Source organism: Nilaparvata lugens, chromosome 3, assembly GCF_014356525.2.
Source record: "Nilaparvata lugens isolate BPH chromosome 3, ASM1435652v1, whole genome shotgun sequence".
Taxonomy (NCBI): domain Eukaryota; kingdom Metazoa; phylum Arthropoda; class Insecta; order Hemiptera; family Delphacidae; genus Nilaparvata; species Nilaparvata lugens.
In genome coordinates, this window is record NC_052506.1 from 5,089,308 (window position 1) to 5,111,839 (window position 22,532).

At 33.6% G+C, this 22,532-nt stretch overlaps 2 long non-coding RNA genes across 2 annotated transcripts; both read right to left on the reverse strand.

Annotated features, from left to right (window-relative positions):
- Positions 1-1,226: 1,226 nt before the first annotated feature.
- Positions 1,227-22,532, reverse strand: LOC111054542. Its single transcript, XR_005570670.1, has 3 exons — positions 22,303-22,532; positions 18,501-18,656; positions 1,227-1,999 (listed from the first exon to the last, which is right to left on the reverse strand). It is a non-coding gene; the product is annotated as an uncharacterized LOC111054542 (long non-coding RNA).
- Positions 11,484-15,258, reverse strand: LOC120350182. The gene is made up of 2 exons (XR_005570671.1): positions 13,595-15,258; positions 11,484-11,831 (listed from the first exon to the last, which is right to left on the reverse strand). It is a non-coding gene; the product is annotated as an uncharacterized LOC120350182 (long non-coding RNA).

Sequence of the window (22,532 nt, forward strand, 5' to 3'; positions counted from 1 at the left end):
ACTTTTTTATATTTCTAAATGGCAATATGTTGATATTATTAGAAATGTTTAATTCTTTAATAATAGAGACAAATTATGAAAAGTTATTTGCTCTTTTAGCACACATTAAATTTGGACAATATGAATTTCAATATGCTTGCTGTCATCGACTGTGGAAATTTACCCTCAAACCTTTACCAAAATGCACCTTTAGGGGAAGCGTCATGTTCAAACCAGAGTTACCACAATTGCAAGGAAAATAATCACATACTGCAGTGTGCAAAGCCATGTGGAAGTATTTATTAGTGCCACTGCCATGCCTGCCAATGTATTCCATATGTGCTGCATTTGTGGTAAGACAGATGGAAAATAATAGCCCCCTCATCTGATATGTGATAGTGGTTCATCTGCAACCAGCCTAAGTGTTGGAATTTTGCAATACACACAGATGTTTGTCTGTCTTCATGTCTGCACATGTTCTCATTCAGACGTATGATCTTTTCTCCATCTCTCTCCATAGACCTATGTCTGTCAACTGTTGTGTGCATACAGCATCTACAAAGCCTACCTTGTCATCTACAGCAACTCCAAAGCATCTGGAAAGCAACTCTCAAGCAAACCTTAAGCAACCTTCTAGCAACTCCAAAGCAATTTCAAGGCAACTGGGAAGCAATTCCAAAGCAACACTGGAACAACTTTACAGCAACTGAAAATAAACTCTCATGCAACTCTAAAACAAGTCAAAAGGAATTCCAAAGCAACACTTGAGCAACTTTACACAACTGAAAATGAACTCTCATGCAACTCTAAAGCAAGTCCAAAGGAATTCCAGTAGTGTTTTAGCAGTTCTAAAACTTATTTGAGAGTTCTGCACAAGGCCAATTGGTGATGAGGGGCATCACCACCAACTCTGGGTAGCTGCTGCTTTTGATAAGACACTTATCTGACCAGTTTCTCTACTCAGCAGCTGGTTGTGATAACGCTATCTTCTCCCATGATTCTATACTCTCATTCTCTCTCTGCTGCATCTCTTCAGTGGTGCTATCTCTTCTACTGGCACAACTCCACTCTCGCCGCTGCCGCCTCCATCATGTTCTTCTTCTCCTTCTTCTTCTCTCTTCTATTGAATAGTGTCCCCACACTATTGTTTCTATCCCATTTGATTCAATATATCTCTTTGAGTCAAAGGGTGATAATGCAATTTTTGCACATCTTATATGATAAATATCATGGGAATAACTACATAATTGTGAAAAGCATTTGCATTGTATTAATCTATCTGTCAGGCATTTCATATACAAATCATACCTCAGTTTATTATCTATAACCATTCTCGGTACACCCTTAGCAGTATTATTTCAGAAGAACTACTTGCTAAATCCTTACTACTACTACTACTACTACTACTACTACTACAACTACTACTGCTGTTGCTTAGAACATATTCAAAACAGTAAAGTTTCGCTTGTAATCCAATAAGAGCAGTAATTATGGACCCATTTAATTCATCTTCAAATGTACCTGGTACACCACGATTGATTTAAGAATTTTGGCGCTTTTGCATTTAAATTACAAGATTTATGCATTGCACCGAGATACATCCCAGTCATATGCAAATGATGTCTGCATTGAATACCGTTGACTTTAAATTCATTGTTGCACAAAAAACAGTTTTTACTATTGCAAAAATAGCTGCATGTACTGGCTGCTCACAAGTGCGACTGGATGATGATGATGAACACTCCAGCCACTCCCCCTCCTCTGCTGGTGTGAAGATACAACCTCTTCCTCTTCCAGCATGTTTCTCCATCCACTTTTTGTCCTCGATAATTCGACTGTGACCTTTCCCCAGTTTTGGAGCTGTAAATATGTGATGGTAGCTGGATTTACAACAATACAACAATTACAATTTACAATTTGTTGGCAGTGAAGAGCTGTCTCCCCCATCCCATTCAAAGTCCATTATCTCCACCACTCCTGCACCAACTCCTCCTCCTCCTGCACCACCTTCTCCTCCAGACTGAAAACAACAAACATACAGAATAAAATGTGTGTGTGTGTGTGTGTGTGTGTTGTGTGTGTGTGTGTGTGTGTTGTGTGTGTGTGTGTGTTGTGTGTGTGTGTGTGTGTGTGTGTGTGTGTGCGCGTTTGAATGAGCATTTAATTAAAAACTGTTTTATTTCACAATTGATCTTTTCCACTCGAAATTTTTTATTCAAATTGTATCTGAAGCCTGATAATTGGGAATCTGAAATCAAACTTTGCATAGATGAGGCGAAGCTCCTGAAATTTTTACAGATATGAGACTTGTGGCAGTTGGTAGAGCTTATCAATGACTTCTTTAGGTATGAATTTGATCAAAATCGTTGGAGCTGTTTTCAAGAAAATTGAGAAAAACCCTGTTCTTGACAACATTTTTGCCATTTTAGCCACCATCTTGAATTGCATTTGATTTAAATTGTTTGTGTCGGATCCTTATATTGTAAGGACCTTAAATTCCAAATTTCAAGTCATTCCGTTAATTGTGAGGTGAGATATCGTGTACACAGATGCACATACACTCATATATACACACACACACACACACACACACACACACACACACACACACACCACACACACACACACCACACACACACACACACAGACCAATACCCAAAAACCACTTTTTTGGACTCAGGGGACCTTGAAATGTATAGAAATTTGGGTACCTTAATTTTTTTCGGAAAGCAATACTTTTCTTACCTTTGGAAATAGGGCAAGGAAAGTAAAAAATGAGAATTTGCTTTTTATTGAGCTTATACAGTTTGTAGGAGAAATTTTTTATTTGAATTACCTATTTCTTCAACTTTACTTTTTAAGTGGAAGTGGTTAATCGTTCTTGTTCTATTAAATATTGTTCTTCTATAAAAATATTAAAATTTTGTGTAACCAGTAAACATGTAATGTAACACTTTTTCATAAGCATTTTCTTAAGCCAGTTATAAAGCATGGACCTGTTAAAAAATGAAATATATGCTTTCAAATTAAATAATGTTAGATTATATATAAGCCTTCTTCATTCATAACCAGGTTATTATATGAGAGCCTTATTGATTCACAACCAGGTTCTTCCAGGTTCAGGGACTTCCACCTATTGGTTGATGTTGCCCCTTTCCATCAACCCTTTTTAGTTCTCCTGCTCATTTTTTTTTTTTTTTTTTTTTTTTTTTTTTTTTAAAGATTACGTCCTAAAGACTCCAGTCATGGAGTATAAGACAAGTCATGTTATTACATAATAATTCTAACACTAAGTAGTTCAACCTAGTTTAGGTTTGAAAGGAATTCTTGTACACTATAAAAAGCTCTATCAACTAAATATTTTTTAATTTGTTTTTTGAAAATCTTCAAATCATCATTACTTTTCAAGATTTGAGGTAGCTTGTTATAAAATTTCCTACCAATATAATCTGGTTTTTGTTCAAATAACCTACTATTGTGACCCATTATATGATAATCTGCTCTGTTTCGCGTATTATACTCATGAACATCTGAATTCTGGATCACACCACTCGTTTTCACATGCATTACAACTTCATATACATACAAAGATGGCACAGTTAATAGACCAAGCTTTTTAAATAAAGGCCTACAAGAGTCTAACCTATTCACTTTCTCTATACATCTGAGTGCCTTCTTTTGAATCTTAAACACCCTGTCCATATTTTGTTGAGATGAATTACCCCATACTAAAATAGCATACCTAATATGAGATAGTATAAGTCCATGGTAAGCAGTTAACAGTAGTTTTTTATCATTCAGCCTAGCAAGCTGCCGCAGGACAAATACCCCAGATGATATCTTATTACATATCCTCTCAATGTAAGGATGCCATGTTAATTTCCTGTCCAATAAAATTCCCAAGAATGCTACTTTCTCTTCTTGGTCTAATTCATTTTCCTCTACAAACACATTTATTTCTCTATCCTCTACTGAATTATATTTACTTTTGAATTGTAGGAATTGACATTTCTTACTATTTATTGTTAATTGCCTTTGCTTCAAGAATTGGACAATTGACTGTACTCCAGTAAAAGCATTTATTTCTAGACTATCTAATAAATAATTGTTAAAGATAAGCGATGTGTCATCAGCAAACAACAGAGCTCTGTGATCTTTTAACTCTTTTGGTAATTGGTTCACATACAACAGAAACAGTAAGGGACCCAGAATTGAGCCTTGAGGTACTCCAGCCTGGACCTCCAGTTTTTGAGATTTAATTTTTACTATTTCATTCCCATCCACCTTGGTAAGCTCAACACACTGGTTTCTACCTATGAGATATGATTCAAACCATTTTAGTTCTATACCATTCACACCTACAGTTTTTAGTATTTCCAATAATATTCTATGGTTCACACAATCAAAAGCTTTGGATAAATCAAGAAATATTGCGGCTGCCTTCTCACCTGAATCTATTATATCTATTAGTCTTTCAACAAGGGATACTATTGCAGTCTTAGTAGATTTCCCTTTCTGGAACCCATGCTGTTCATCACATATGAAATTAATTTCTTCCAGGTGCATCAATAGCCTATTTAAAACTACTCTTTCAAAAATTTTACTTATTACATTTAGAATACTAATGGGTCTATAATTTTCAACTCTTTCAGAATCACCGCTCTTGAAAATTGGCAAAATTTTTCCTTGTTTCAGATCATCAGGGAAAATACCCTGCTCTAGTGAAGTATTAAGGAGATGCAATAAAGGGTCCAGTAATTCATTTTCACATTCTTTTAAAATTTTGCTTGAGACCCCATCCAATCCTACTGTTTTTTTGTTATTCAAATTTTTTATTATTCTTGACAACTCATCTCTTGATAATGGATGAAATTTAAATACCTTTTCAATTGGCTCAGCATTTAATGTAGTTGTATTATAAGTATTAGTGTTCAGTGACTTTTGGAGATTATATGCAACCTGTTGATAATACTTATTGAAAAAGTTACAAATGTCTATACTATCATCCATATAATTTCCATGTTCATCGATTATCCTAGGGACATTAGTAACTGTATCTTTTTGAGCTGCTCTCCTATTTCTATTAATTACCTCCCAAACAGCAGAGTTAAAATTGGTACTAGTTGTTAATATTTCAGCTGTTTTCTTACACTTAGCTTTCCTCACTTCTTTTGCATAGTTTTTCTTTAGACATTTGTATTTGACTTCACTCGGAACATCCCTCACTAATTTAAATTCCTCATAAGCTTCCCTAACAATATTTCTTTGAGTAAGAATATCTTCAGTTATCCATTCATCTACTTTGTTTAATTTACTTTTTACTTTGACTTTTTTTATTGGACAGCATACACTAATGTGAAATCTTAGAGTATCAATGAATTGCTTATATTTGTAATTTAGGTTACAACTGTTATAAACACTACTCCAATTTTCTTGAAGCAGTTCCTGCTTCAAACAATTTATATTTCCTAGCTCATATTGCTGAATTTCTTTCACAAAAGTTTTTTTTCTGCTTGGATTCTGGCCCTGCAACTTAACATCTAAAATTTGATAGTTATGATCTGATAGATCTGAGCTACCTAACCTGACATTACAACCTTCTATATTTGTGAGGATATTATCAATAATTGTCTGTGAAGTTCGAGTTACTCTTGTATATTCGTGGACCTTAATTTCTAAATTATTCATATTAATAATATCTCTAATATCCTCTGTCATTTTATCCTGCCTGGCAAAATCGGTATTGAAATCTCCTACTACTATAACATTTGTGAAACGAGCGGTTGTAATTTCCAAAAGTGTATGGAGCAGCTCACAAAATTTTTGCCAGTCTCCATTTGGTGACCTATAGATACCTAACACTGCTACCTCAAATCGATCATCAATTTTTAACCTTAGTCCCGTCACCTCTAAATCCATCTCAACAGAAAATCTCTTAACAAAATCCAGTTCATAAGTTTGGGTATGTTTAGCATTGCTAGTGAATATACATACACCACCACTTCTATGAGCTATTCTACAAAATTCTGATCTCAGTGAATAGCCTGGAATCCTAACTTGATTTATTTCCTTTATTTTTAAGCCATGCTCTGTGAAAATAACAATGTCAGGATCCTCCTGTTTAAGAAATACTTCTAATCTGTCAATTTTGTTGCGAAGATACTGAATATTTTGATGATAAATACTAAAAACCTTACCATCTTGTGCTACTCTATCTCTAGCATTTGTAGCTATTTCCCTTTCCCTGTTTTGAGCCAATTTACTAAAAAATCGTTATTTGTTTTTTTGACTGTTTTTAAACCAGAGGATTGCAAACGGCTTTCAATCAGCTCTGCCAATCTATTACAAAAGATTACTTTGCCAGATCGATTTAGATGCAACCCATGATTAGTGAAGTTATGTCTTTTCAGCCTTTCATTTAGAAAACAAATCCCCAGTTGTTTAGAATTCTTATTTTTTAGGCTGTTGATTGTATTATGGATTGATTTGTTTGTCGAATTGATTGCTTCATTTAATTCTGGCCTATCAAACCTATTAGGAATAGTACTTATTATTAAGTTTGTTTTTTTGCTGAGTGGCACAATTTCCTTGATTTTTTCTGTTACTTGAGGAAGATGATTCAAGTTAGGTTCATTTATATTATTTGAGCCACCCAGTACAATTAGATAGTCATTTTCATCAAAGTCTTTAGTTTGTTCCCTAGCTGACTCTACAACTGCATTAATTGATGCACTTGGCTTGAAAAAACATTGGACATCAAATTTATTTTTCAATCTTTTATCAAGGAGATCACTGCAATCACGTCCATGACTGGACGTCAGTAGCAGAACTCTCCCTTTCCTATCTTTATTTCCCTCAGCTATATTTTTGGTTGCTGTCTTCAAAACCTCACTGTACGTTTTATTTCGACCATTTTCAGAGCATTTCCCATCATTTAGGTTAGATTCTATTTTTTTGCATTTGGACGGAGGTTCTATCATACATTTAGTATTATCAAATTTAGATTTTAGTTTCTTTATTTCCTCCGACATTAGACTACATTGATTTTTTAGATTTAGTATTTCTTTTTTATGGTCTTCATCTTGTAATTTTATAATCAGTTCCAAAGATTTAATTTCTTCTACCATCCCTAACCTTTCTTCCTCAGACGTTTTTAAAGTTACTTCTAATTGGTTTTTTAATTAGTGTGGCTACTTTGTAGTTGAGCAACTTTTTCGGCTAAAGTAGTTTGAGGAACTGGGGTTTTTGGTTTTGGCGTTTTTGAATTTTGGTTTTGGGAACGCGTAAGTACTCCCGCTATGTGTACATTTCTATTAATAACCTTCGGTGTTCTACTTGAGCTCATCTTCCTATCTAAGAAATTATATTACTTGCAATAATAATAATTGATTTATAAATGATAGGATTTTAATTTGGTTATAATTTTAGTCAAGTAAACTATCTATGTTTATTTTTAAATCTCGAAAACCTAACCTCAAAATAACCTCTAAACGATGTTTGGCTTATAAAATAGAATTAAGAATTAAAATCTAAAACAAAATGATAAAACGTGATCAAGAAACAATTAATAATGAAATCAATACAAAATTTGTACTTATCCGTGACTATTTATAACACAAAATCTTCCAAAACCCAGGAGCGAAATTATGTATGACTTTCATTCACAACCTCAAGGTCAAAAAAAGCCTCAACGGAGGCTTCCATCAGACATTGACTTCTTTGGGCACTTGTTTCGAAGATGACCTCTCTCTCCACAACCCCAACACCTTAACTCCTTTTTCCCGGTCCTGAGCTTCTCCAAGATCTCTATTATTTCCTCCATGAGCTCATCATGATTATCCTCCACCGATACTGCACGTACATGGCCCAGGGAATTGATGCTTCCACTGAAGTCGATTATATGGCATAACCAGAAGTGGAGAATACTGTGCCTTCAACTCCAATTGATTGCTGCAGCCCTTGCTTTGGAATCCTTTGCTGTTTACTGCTGCCACTGTTAAGGTGCGTACAGATATATGCGCCTCCAACATGCTCCGCAATTGCTCCATGCTCGCTCCGCACTCACACCGATCATGAACGTTACGGGAGATGTTAGCTCTTCTCGCGTTCCACTCTTGCTCCACGGTCGATCATCAATCGATCTGCTCAAGTGACGTTTGGTTGTGGAGCAGAGCGAAAGTCAGTACGCACCTCAAGTCCTTCCTTCACTTTCATTCCCCGATCTTGGAAATCTACCATGCATGTACCTCACAGAAGAGGGATACATTAACTATCCCATTAACTGTCCATTATTGTTTGAAATAATCAATTATATTTTATTTGTCAAGAAAATGTAAGTAGGGGGAAAGTGAGAGTACTGAAGAAAAGCTGGCTCAAAGCTGCCCTAAAGCTGCCCCCAAATCTACCCCAAAGCTGATTCTTGGTTCTAACCTTGCCCAATCCAATGTAATCTGAACTAACTTAACCTAGCCATACCCCTAATCTCACAATAAACCTCAAATGAAGATCCTCATTCCCACTTTTTTGGAAAAAACTAGATCCAGCTTTTTAATTCTTGAATAACTAAGAAACCGTTAATTTTACAAAAAAAAAATACAAGGATAACTTTTTCCAGTAAATCTAATTACGAATCCATTGACACCCCATTTGTCAAGATTGGACAAAAAATAAGGATCTTATGGAAAAAGTAGATCCAGTTTTTGAATAGCTAAGAAACCATTAATTTTACAAGGATAACTTTTTCCAGTAAATCCATTTGTTAAGATTGAACAGAAAATAAGGATCTTATGGAAAAAATTAGATCCAATTTCTTGAACAACTAAGAAACCGTTAATTTCATCAAAAAGCTACAAGAATAATTTTTTTCAGTAAATCTATTTGTCAAGGGATCAGTCTAACCTAACTCAACTTTTTCTGAAACTGAGCAACAAGCACTCAGAATCTCTAATGATATTTTTATGTTGAGACCTAGCACAGCACCCTTTCTTAAGGAACACCAACCTCAGCACTAAACCCCCCCCCTGTGGGGGGGGGTGACCCTTTGTCTTTAACCAGCTAAGTTTGAACTGCTTGAAAACTCACCTTCCCTCAGGTTGTATTGAGAAGAAAAATCTATAAGAAAGAAGTCAAGTCGGATACATTACTTGTTGATCAGAGTGTACATCTTGATGAGAGTATTACCAAATATGAGTATATCACTCACACACCATATATTCATGGTTGATTATATTCCTACTCAGTTGAATGAACTGACAACGTTGCGGTGCTAGAAAAGGATAGCGCTATCTGCTTTGTTGAATGATAGACAAAGATAGCAACACCAATGTTCATCAAATACATGGAACTCACTATAGGCTTGTGCATGTATATGCATGAAATTGATAATGATGAGGAATGAATGGACCTATAGTTTTAAGTAAATTCTGAATGAATGGGGGAGTACATATCAAGCTTATAAATAGCAGTTAATGTTGCTGACCATAAGCAGTCTCCCTTCCAATAGAAGTACCAAATGCGAGTAACAATTAGATGATTTGAAGAATGATCTGATCTGATCTAAACCTGAAAATTTGGACTCTATTTTCCAAAATTGTATTAGAAATCGTAAGGGCCTGTTTTCCTTCCACTAGGTATTTTTGTTATCAAATGTAATAAATAAATAACAGCTTGAGCTTGCCATGCCATACACATCTACAAGATTAAAGTTACATAAGAAATATTTTTTCTAAATGATAATGAACTAGAAATTCTGAGAACATTGAAAATGTTACAACAACTGTGAACAAGTATAGAAGAGAATCATTCATTCTCTTCACCAAGTGACTGTTTCTGAAGCTATGTTTTAATATAGAAAAGAAGCATTGAAGATGGATATAATACAATTACAATTCATTTTCTACAATAATAAAAGACACATTTTCAGTTTTGTACAATTTTCCCAAAAGATGCTAGTTGAATTACCCCATGCTGAAGGGGCATCAGACCATTATTTTAAGTTTAATTATTGTATTCATTTCTGAGCGTATTTATAATTATTAAAATTTCAAGTGTGTAAAGCACTGGAGAAGCTAATTACAAAGAAATATTTCTATGTTTGAACAGAATTTTGATTGTAATAGAATTTTGAAAAACATTAATTCAAGAATGAGTTTTATTCATGATATTACAACTAATTTGGTAGGCCTATAGACTGATACCTGACTAGCATAAAGCAATTCAGAAATCTAAAACAATGATAAGTGAATAAAGAGCATCTTTTACAAGTAGAATTTGGAGAAATATCATAACAAAAAGACTGCTCTAACAAATCAACAGTCAAAAGTCTGTACTGACATTCACAGTGGACTTTTGAAGTTGGAGCAGTTACAGAATTACAACATAAGCTAATTTTATATTGATGCATTAAAGATGCAAGTAACACAGTTACTTTATATTAGTTAAAATTATGAAAAATACATTTTCTTTTTTGTACAATTTTTTCTTTGATATTTTTTTATTCTTTTTTTTTTTCTTTTTTCTTTTTTTTTTTATTTTTTATTTTTTATTTTTTTTCTTTTTTTTTTTTTTCTTTTTTATTTTTTTTTTTTTTTTTATTTCTTTTTTTTTTTTTTTTATTTCTTATTTTTTTATTTATTTTTTCTTTCTTTTTTTTTTTTTTTTGTCCTTTTTTTTTTTTTTTTTCATTTTCTATTCTTAATTTTTTTACATTTTTTTGTGAAGTGTGAAATACAACAATGAAGATGCTTGCTGAACTGCTATGTGCTAAAGGGACATTGGACCATTTTTTTCATCACTAAGGATTTTTGTGTATAAACTTTGTATACAGAAAAACGTTTTATGCAGTAATTGCATATGTTCTAATTGAATTTGGAAGAAAATCAATTTAGAAATGATTTATATGAGTAATATTGCAACTGAATTTATATGGACCAATACCACTCTAGCATAGAACAATTCAGTAACCTAATACAATTATAAGTGAACGAAAAGCATCTTTTACAAGTAGAACTGGAAGGTAAGTCATACTGCTCTTACAAAATCAACAGTCAAAAGTTCTTAATAGATTTGAAACGAAGAACTTTTGAAGTTGGAGCAGTTACGAAGTTACAACATAAGCTAATTTTATGGTAAAGCATTGAAGATGCATGTCACTCAGTGACTGTTTCTTATAATTAAAATTAAATCTAAGAGAGGAGCATTTAAGATGCAAATAACACAGTTACTTTTTATTTGTTCAAATGATACAACAGTTAAGATGCTAGCTGACTTACTACATACTAAAGGGGCATCAGACCATTTTTCTTTCAATTTTCATCACTCTAACATTTTTTTTGTATGGGCTATCAATGATTTAAATATATCAAGAAACCAATGTATGCTACTGAGAAAACTATTTTCAGAGAAGCTTTGAATGCTGTAATTGCATATATTTTTATGAAATTTGGAAAAAAATTAATTTAGGAATACATGTAATATTGGAAATACATTTATATGGACTGATACCCTTTTTTTTTTCATTTTCTATTCTTAATTTTTTTACATTTTTTTGTGAAGTGTGAAATACAACAATGAAGATGCTTGCTGAACTGCTATGTGCTAAAGGGACATTGGACCATTTTTTTCATCACTAAGGATTTTTGTGTGGAAACTTTGTATAGCCTAATTTTCAATACTTCAAGAGACCAATACTTTAAGAGACTTTGGAAACTTCAGAAAAACGTTTTATGCAGTAATTGCATGTTATGTTCCCATTAAATTTGGATAAAAATCAATTTAGAAATGATTTATATGAGTAATATTGCAACTGAATTTATATGGACCAATACCACTCTAGCATAGAACAATTCAGTAACCTAATACAATAAGTGAATGAGAAGCATCTTTTACAAGTAGAATTAGAAGGAATCTAATACTGCTCTTACAAAATCAACAGTCAAAAGTTCTTAATAGATTTGAAACAGTGAAATTTTGAAGTTGGAGCAGTTACAAAGTTACAAAAGAAGTTAATTTTATAGTGGAGCATTGAAGATGCAATGTCACTCCATGACTGTTTCTTATAATTAAAACTAAATCTAAAAGAGGAGCATTCAAGATGCAAATAACTCAGTTACTTTTTATTTGTTCAAATGATACAACAGTTAAGATGCTAGCTGACTTACTACATACTAAAGGGGCATCAGACCATTTTTCTTTCAATTTTCATCACTCTAACATTTTTTTTTTGTATGGGCTATCAATGATTTCAAATATATCAAGAAACCAATGTATGCATGCTACTGAGAAAACTATTTTCAGAGAAGCTTTGAATGCTGTAATTGCATATATTTTTATGAAATTTGGAAAAAAATTAATTTAGGAATACATGTAATATTGGAAATACATTTATATGGACTGATACCCTTCTAGCATACAACAATTCAGTAATCTAATACAATAACAAGTGAATAGAAAGCATCTTTTACAAGTAGAATTAGGAGGAAAATCATTGGAAAATAACTGCTCTTACAGAATCAACAGTCAAAAGTCTGTACTGACATTCACAGTGGACTTTTGAAGTTGGAGCAGATTACAGAATTACAACATAAGCTAATTTTATATTGATGCATTGAAGATGCAAGTAACACAGTTACTTTATATTAGTTAAAATTATGAAAAATACATTTTCTTTTTTGTACAATTTTTTCTTTGATATTTTTTTTAATTCTTTTTTTTTTTCATGTTTTATTCTTTTTCTTTTATCTTTTTTTTTTATTTTTTATTTTTTTTCTTTTTCTTTTTTTCTTTTTTTTTTCTTCTTTTTTATTTTTGTTTTTTTTTTTTTTTCATTTTTTTTTTTTTTTGTTTTTTCTTTTTTTTATTTTATTTTTTTTTTTTTATTTTTTTCTTTTTTTTCTTTTCTTTTTCTTTTTTTTCTTTTTTTTTTTCTTTTTTTTATTTTTTTCTTCTTTTTTTTTTTTTTTTTCCTTTTTTTTTTTTTTTTCATTTTCTATTCTTAATTTTTTTACATTTTTTTGTGAAGTGTGAGATACAACAATGAAGATGCTTGCTGAACTGCTATGTGCTAAAGGGACATTGGACCATTTTTTTCATCACTAAGGATTTTTGTGTATAAACTTTGTATAGCCTAATTTTCAATACTTCAAGAGACCATTACTTTATGATTTTTTAGAAACTTCAGAAAAACGTTTTATGCAGTAATTGCATATGTTCTAATTGAATTTGGAAGAAAATCAATTTAGAAATGATTTATATGAGTAATATTGCAACTGAATCTATGTCCTTTTTTATTTTTTTTCATTTTCTATTCTTAATTTTTTACATTTTTTTGTGAAGTGTGAGATACAACAAGGAAGATGCTTGCTGAACTGCTATGTGCTAAAGGGACATTGGACCATTTTTTTCATCACTAAGGATTTTTGTGTATAAACTTTGTATTGCCTAATTTTCAATACTTTAAGAGACTTTGGTAACTTCAGAAAAACTTTTTATGCAGTAATTGCATGATATGTTCCCATTAAATTTGAATAAAAATCAATTTAGAAATGTTTTATATGAGTAATATTGCAACTGAATTTATATGGACCAATACCACTCTAGCATAGAACAATTCAGTAACCTAATACAATTATAAGTGAACGAAAAGCATCTTTTACAAGTAGAATTAGAAGGAATCTAATACTGCTCTTACAAAATCAACAGTCAAAAGTTCTTAATAAATTTGAAACAGTGAAATTTTGAAGTTGGAGCAGTTACAAAGTTACAATAGAAGTTAATTTTATAGTGGAGCATTGAAGATGCTGTCACTCCGTGACTGTTTCTTATGATTAAATCTAAATCTAAAAGAGGAGCATTTAAGATGCAAACAACACAGTTAATCTTTATTTTTTCAAATTATAAAAATACATTCTATTTTTCTTTTCTTTTTTTCCTATATAGAGGGAAGTACATAAGAGATATCTTACAATAATGGATGAATCTAGTGATAGATCTAGCCTAATGATGCTACTTGAATATCTCCATGCCAAAAGAGCATCAGTCCATTTCTAATCTTTCCATTTTTTATTATATGCATGGTTTCAATATAAATTTAAAATTCGTCGAAAAAGTAAATAAATTTACTAAAGGAATGAATATTAGTTATGATGTTTATGCTATGAGTACATGCTCACATGCATTTCAGAAATTTTATTTGGTTTTAATTATTTTGGAAAATTCATTTTTCGAAATGATCTCCATTAATTTCGTTTTGGACTGATACGTCTAGCATGAAGAAATTCAATGGTCTCTTACAAAAAAATAAGTGAATTGAAGAGCATCTTTTACAACAAATAAACTTAGTGAGTTGAGTTGAGGAGTAATAATAAAGTTTACATTATACTCAAATGTTTACAATGAACTTTCCAAATGAATGCAATGCCGTACATAAATTGAGATTTATCTTTTACTAGTCCTTACTGAATAATAACCATATTCCTTGCTTGATTTTAAACTCAATTTCTACAGGAAATTTCATTGGAACAGCATTAAATAACAGACTAGTCATACTTATTACAGTAAGTAATATAAAATAGAGGCAACTTTGTAGATGTATATAGCATGGCAAGCTCAGCTTCAAAACTGTACTACACATAGGCTAATAGAAATGAAATTTCCAATCGCTAGCTAAAAACAAGATTCAAATGTCTAACAAGAAGGTCTGCATCATGAAAAATGATTCCATAGAGAGAAAACTAAGAAAAATCGGTTGCAAAAATATGGAAGAGATTGAGCGCTTTGTGAGAGCACTCGGTACCGGTACTTCTATTGGATGGGTGACCACAAAGAGATTTTTTTTGTAATCTGCTTCATCATAATATTGTTTTGTTAAATATAAGATTTTATGTGTGGGTATACTGATTAGCATTTCTTGTGAATAATTATTGTTTTTACAACAAACTGTTGATTTGGAATCTATCAGAAATGTAGGTCCATTCATCTCTCTTCATCATCCCTACCATTAAGCATGCACACGCCTATAGTGAGCTCCACTCTATAAAATCAGAACCTGATTAAAATTTTGGTATCCTTGTCTGTCATTAGACAAAGCAAAAAACTAATCCTCTTCAGCTCTGCAATGTTGCCAGATTGCTTTTAAACCATGTAAAAAGATAATTTGAGCTCTTTTGATGGAATCTGTTATGTGATTGAAATATGTGAGTCATTTCGCGTTTATATACTAACTATAAATTTGTTGATATGTATGCAAAACGTATGGTGAATGTGATATTTTCGAGCTCAAAATTTAAGTGAAAGATTTCGTCTGAATTTCAGTTCCCCTGCCCTAGGTGTATTTGTTGGCTGTTAATTAAGATGTACAATTTAGCGTCTTTATATGACATGAACTGGAAAATTGAATAAAACCGTGTGAAAAATAGAGAGCTTAACAGATTTTGTCAATTTTTCATGCGTTTTGTATGTAATTAAGGATTATTTTTTAAGGCTGCGTTTGTCTATTATATACTTATCCTACATCTTTCTCTTCGAAATTAAATTTTCTACAAGTTCTGTGGAAAAATATTTTGTGTTTATTGTACATTGAACATAGGTAGTAAATCTGCTACAAACCTTGATGGAACTTGTTTAAGTTTCGAGTATTTCGTCACATATCTTGAAAATTACTGTAGCAACAGGTCTGGGAACGGTTTTATTCAATTTTCCAGTTCATTTCACATAAAGTATGCAAAATTGTACATCTTAATTAACAGCCAACAAATACCGTAGGGCAGGGGAACTAAAATTCAGATGAAATCGTTCACCCTGTATAACTTTGTAACCCAGCATTTCGATTTTTGAACCTATGTCAATTGGAACTTTTTTCTTCTTTTGATGTGAGGAATCACGCCCTGACGAATGGGCACCTTTTTCAGAACACTCTGTATAAATGTATTATATATATAGGCTATAATAATAATAATAATAATAATAATAATAATAATAATATCGAGTAACCTCGCTGGCTCAGGTCTGGTGTCAGTTTTCAGGTCGCAACTGATCAATTTCAGGGCCTCTGACATGACCTAACAACTGCTTAATGAAGATGAATTTGAACTGTTCGGAGGTGAAAGCAGTTCGATCTCTGCTTAACATCCGATTCCTTTCTATGGTAGGTGGTAGGCACTGATTCAATCATAATATCATCAATATCGTATTGCGAGTATACACATACGCTTGTGGCCTACCTCCGTCTCTGTCCCTGATGATTAATGACACCCAAGACCTCCTATTCAAAGCGTCTGCCTATCCTTATTGTTATTCTAAACAATGGATCGCTCAGTGGACTGCTAACCCCCAAAATCGCTCATCGGACGTAACCCTCTGGGATTAGCTTGGCATAGTGAAGAAGCATATGTCGGAGTTTCGGGGTTTTCCAGTAGGGGACCAGACTATGGGAAGCAGGGCACTCCCATCTCTGAACCTAGCTCCGCAGTGCAGGCTGGATGCTTGTCTGACTCGGACTAGGCGCTGAGACAGCAAATAATAGCAGCGTTGGTGGGAATGCGAGCGGCCGCAGTAACATCTTCCACCCAGCAATGGTCGGCGTAGTTCCGCCTAGCGGACAGACGAAAGATCAATCCAGTCGGTTATTTGATCCCTCCAGCCAGGCTCAGCCAAGCAGCCGAGACAAAAGAACAATGGAGTGACGGTCTTATTCGCGTCATCAGCAATTTTCTTTCTCACGATTATTTTTATTTTTGTGTTGCCTATAAACTCCAGTCACCAGTAAAACGTTTCCAGAAACTTGGTGTACTACCATATTAATGAATCTTCATGATGATTTTTAATTATTTGAAAACATTGTTGACATTCTGAGCCTTTAGGCTAAACATGGGGTTGCTGAGAACGAATCTGCAATTAGAATTTCTCTATCACGAAAAATAACGAAAAAACCCAGCTGTTGATCTTTCGGCAACCGTTAACAGTCATCCTGCAATGCGGCCTAAACACTTCCAAGCCAGACACCCATATCCGGGATGACCGGGTGGTTCCACTGCAACGCAGGCTAAGGGTAACCGTCCACTGGAACCGTATTCAACCGATCCGTTCGGCCGTTGGATCGGACGAATCTGCCGGCCATCAATTCGACCGAATTTGGTCGTCCATTGGAACCGTTTACGTCAGTCTAGTTCAGTAGTTGGCTGGTTGCCAATTATTAACTACTATCATAGCCACGGTATTTAGATGAAAACGGTAGGGGTCATGAAATGTGTGCGCAGTGGCCAGCCAGCTAGATTGCGTCATCGCCACCAACCGAGGTTTTTAACACCTATTGCTAATTTATGAAACTTATTTTTGTTAAAAACAGATGATTGGATATGAATTGACGTCAGCTACACCGGAAATTTAGCACAAACATGTGCGTGACACCTACCGTCTTCGTCTATAGCACCTACCGTGATCATAGCCACCAAAATTTTTCATAAACAATGATTATATTGAGATTTTGAAAATTGAATAAACAAATATCTACTAAATTAGTGATTCATTACAATAATCTTACCTTCAGATCCTATTTGTTCAACAATCTTTTGTCTCGCATATCCCACAATGGAACATGCTCTTAAACCAAACTTATTAACTTTTCATTGTCCATAGTTACAACTTTATAAAACGGAACAACTTCAAAAAACAAAAACAAACAAGACTGTGAAACAATTCTTGGTTAGAAACACTTTGTTGCCTCAGCTCGACTAATTAATTCGGCCGGATAGAGCCGGAAAATCCCATTCAATTCGGAAAATTGATCGGCCGGAGCCGGCCGTATGAACCTGTTGCAATGGACGAGCATCTATTCCTTTCTTTGTTGGGGGATCGTTCGGTCGCGTTCGGTAGTTTTCGGCCGATGCTAGTTCGGACGAAATCGGTTCTAGTGGACGGCCCACCTCAAGGGATGTCCACGATCTGTAGGTGGTTTCACTGCAACACAGGCTGGAGGGGTGACGACGACCTGTGGCTGGTTCCACTGCTTGTCTTCTCCTCCTCTTGTTTTCTTCTTAGATGGGCCGTCCACTGGAACCGATTTCGTCCGAACTAGCATCGGCCGAAAACTACCGAACTCGTCCGAACGATCCCCCAACAAAGAAAGGAATAGATGCACGTCCATTGCAATAGGTTCATACCTCCGTGCACGGCCGATCAAGGTTTCGATCCGAATTGAATGGGATTTTCCGGCTCTATCCGGCCGAACTAACTAGTCGAGCTGAGACAACAAAGTGTTCCTAACCTAAAATTGTTTCACAGTCTTGTTTGTTTTTGGTTTTTGAAGTTATTCTGTTTTAAATATAGTTGTAACTATGGACAAGGAAAAATATGTTTGCTAACTATTCAAAATGTCTGGCCTCCAATTTACATCAGCTTTCCCGAAAAGTTGGCCTACTTTTGGTGTAGATTGGGACGGGTTAGTAGAACTACAGTATCGGTAAAAGTGCATTGCAAATTCACTGACACAAATTTACACAACAATAAATTGAAATCGTTTGACTTACCGGATGTAGGCACTCTACAAGTCTATGAGAGGACGTATAAGTTCTATATCTACCCATTTCACTGGACTATCCACTGAATTGGATGTGATCGATTGAACATCTTCCTATCCTCAAGAAATATCATTCAACTTCCTCGTTCGCAAATATTTGGATGCACTGTGAAAACAACGAAATGTATTAGCATAATCAAAAATTCATATGATAAGACTTTTAGAAACTGAATTGGCTTCTCTGATTGTTGAAATTTATATGACTAATTAAATATAATATACCCTAAAGATACTGAGGATTCGTTGCACAAAAGCCTGTTGAATTTTAATCGTGATTGAATGCATAGAGAAAATATAGCCTAACTTATACAAGAAAGACACACAGAGGAAGTTGAAGATCTAAAAGACTGGTTTGCATAAAAAGTACTTGGTATTTCAGAATACTTCAAGATATGAATACAAAATTGTATTAATGGTAGGCCTATTTAGAAGTCAGTTTAAATATCAGTGTCAGGCCTACTTGTTTATAAATAAAGTTCCAACTGTATTCATTACTAGCTGGCCCAGCGAACTTCGTACCGCCAAATAGTTAATGCATCTCAAGACAAATTTTAGTTGGATACACAGCTGAGGAGGCGCGATGCGACATTTTGCATCCAGGTGCTTCTTGCTTATTGGTTTGAATGGAAATCTCACACACACACACTGAATCGGGCATGGCGTGGAACAGTGTGATGAGGCAATCTCCATAAGATCAACACTTCGTATCACCAAGCCGCGCCTCCTCAGGTGTGCTTAGCCTTAGCTTAATCTGATGCACTATACTTTTATGAAAATTATCCAACAATCGATATTTACATTTGTATCTCAATATAGACTTCCTGTATGTGCTTAGTTGACCGAGCGAAGTGAGGTCTAAGATTCAAGTCGACGGTTTGGCATTTCTCTTAATGTTTATAAGTTGCGCATTTACGGCGAAACGCGGTAATAGATTTTCATGAAATTTGACAGGTATGTTCGTCGACGTATATACAAGGTTTTTGGAAATTTGGCATTTTCAGGATAATATAAAAGGGAAAAGGAGCCTCCTTCATACACTAATATTAGAGTAAAAATCAGAATATAAAATTATTCATCATAAATCAGCTGACAAGTGATTACACAGATTTGTGGAGAAGCCAGTCTATTGCTGTATTTCCATAAGGTCTATAGTTTCAATCAGGTACTTGTGGATGAGGATACTGCGTGAGGTCTACTGTTCACAGAACTACTAGTTAGTTGTGCAGCAGTTTGTATTTTTAGTTATAGTTGAATGCGGCTTGCTGAGAATTGAATGGTATATCTCATTGCTGCTGATTTTCCCGTGCATATTTTAAACTTTCGAGTTCTACAACCAAAGTTTGGACGTCGTTCGTACCGCGGCAATATTAAGTATTAAAATTTTGTGAATCAGTAGAAAGAAAATTGAAAAATCTGGTGTGGCGCACTCACACAACTTTCCTTGCCGTTATGAAAATTGATCACCTGACGCTAGTGTCACCGCGCATCTCAAGTCTACTTATAAACAAAGATCTGAGTCAGCTGGTGACAGGACAATGACGCTGGAGACACACGAGATCTGCTATCTCTTCATAGTGAATGATTTAATAGAATCAACAGTTGCCAACAGTTAGCAATTGAATAATCACATTTTCTCAAATTTCAAACTTATTTTCAATTTTTGGTGAAAATGTTACTGGACATTAATTGAAGAGATTTTCATGCTCAATCTTTTCCACTCAAAATTTTTCGTTTAAATTATATCTGATACCTGATAATTGGAAATCTAAAATCAAACTTTGAATAGATGGGGCGGAGCTTCTGAAATTTTTACAGATATGGGACTTATGGCAGTTGATATAGCTTATCAATGACTATTTTAGGTACATGAATTTGATCAAAATCGTTGGAGCCATTTTCGAGAAAATCGCGAAAAACCCTGTTTTTGACAACATGTTTGCCATTTTAGCCACCATCTTGAATTGCATTTGATCGAAATTGTTCGTGTCGGATCCTTATAGTGTAAGGACCTTAAGTTCCAAATTTCAAGTCATTCCGTTAATTGGGAGATGAGATATCGTGTACACAGACGCACATACACTCATATACACACACACACACACACATACAGACCAATACCCTAAAACCACTTTTTTGGACTCAGGGGACCTTGAAACGTATAGAAATTTAGAAATTGGGGTACCTAAATTTTTTCGGAAAGCAATACTTTCCTTACCTATGGTAATAGGGCAAGGAAAGTAAAAACAGATCTACCGACGGCTGTTGAATGACGCAATGATTAACAGCTGATTATTATTTCTGTGTGTGGCCAGCTCACAAATCTTCTCCCATAAGGATTGCATGTAAACTGTAAAGGGCCGTAGGAAAGGGTCCTCAAGCACTACCTCCGTAAACAGAGGTAAACCGAACTTGTTTACGGAGGTAGTGCCTGAAGTCGGATTATAAATTTGATAGTTCATAAACCTGGTCCTGAACATAACTAAAAAAAATCATCAAATTCGATGCACACATAAAAAAGTTATTGAATGTCAAAATTTGAGGCTTGATTTTTATTTATATAGATTAATAAATTTACATAATTCAATACGAATATTTTATACTGTATTTGATTTTTAAGAGAAATGTTTTTTTATATCTATTTCCATTATGCAGTCTTTCAGTCTTGTGTTAAAAATGTTCAAAATTATTTGTCCTAGCTTCCTATTGTTGTCTTTTTTTTAAATTTGTTACTTTGTCTTATAGTTTTGAATATTGGGATGTGCTCTAGTTTTCCGTAAATTAATTAGTTTACAATAAGCTTGATTTTTCTTTTCCTTTTGACATGTTTATCACACATACTGGTTGTTCAAGCTCACTGCCATTTGTATGTAATTTTTATGGCAAATAAATGAATTTGAATTATGATTAAAATTTGAGAATTGAAACTTGCTATAATAGGCTATTTTTCAAACTGTAGCAGAAAAAAATATTATAGTTATTTCATTTTAACTAATGTAAAGAGTTTTTATTAATAAAATTATTCATAATTATTTTTCGAAATAACTGACGAAATGAATTGAGCTGGGTTTACACCAAAGTTATCAACAAAATGTTAATAACTTAATCCTTATAGATTTTATTAGATCGAACGGAACTCGACAAATACATATGTTCATCAAGTGTATGATAAGTTATGTTCAATCTAATAGAATCTAAAAGAATTAAGTTATTAACATGTTGTTGACAACTTTGGTATAAACGCAGCTCAAGTGATATAAAATTCAAATTTGAAATAACCTCACACCAGCATTTTATTTTTATGATAAAGTTGTAAGACAACTCCAGGGCTTGATGCCAAAGAGAACTCATTAAAAAACTTAAAATTTAAGATTTTGTGTTCAAAATGACATACTAAATCAATCACAACCAAAAAATTGATGACAGGTTTTTTCGGCACTGAACCTAGAGTTTAGCCGAATATCACTTAATTATAATTCTTCAACACCCGTTCAGTAGGGCTCTATTTACAGTATAATTAAAATTTTACAGTAATTGTTAAATATAATAAATTTCTTTGCTATAAGCTAAAATAATACCTACAATATTGATAGACTACAATATGACAGAATAAAGCATCTTAGTTTCAGTTGCAAGTCATTAAGTTGTTAAAGATTCTTCTCTAAAATGAAGTGGAAATAAAAAGTGGAATAAAATAAAAGTTTTATTATAAAACAAATTAGTAATTTTAAATTAAGTTGATAAACACGACCTACCGTAGGCAACAGTCAAAGATTCCTTTCACTTTCACGAAGTTCACTCAACAAAAATTCCATACATCACACTGCATTATGAATTATGATAAATTAAAAACATATAAATTAACAGTAAATTTAATCTTTTTTATTCAAACAAAACAAATAGCAGCCGTAGCAAACTTTCATAACTAACTGAAACAAATTCACAACAACCTACCACTACGGAGAACAGAAAACTTCTGACTCTG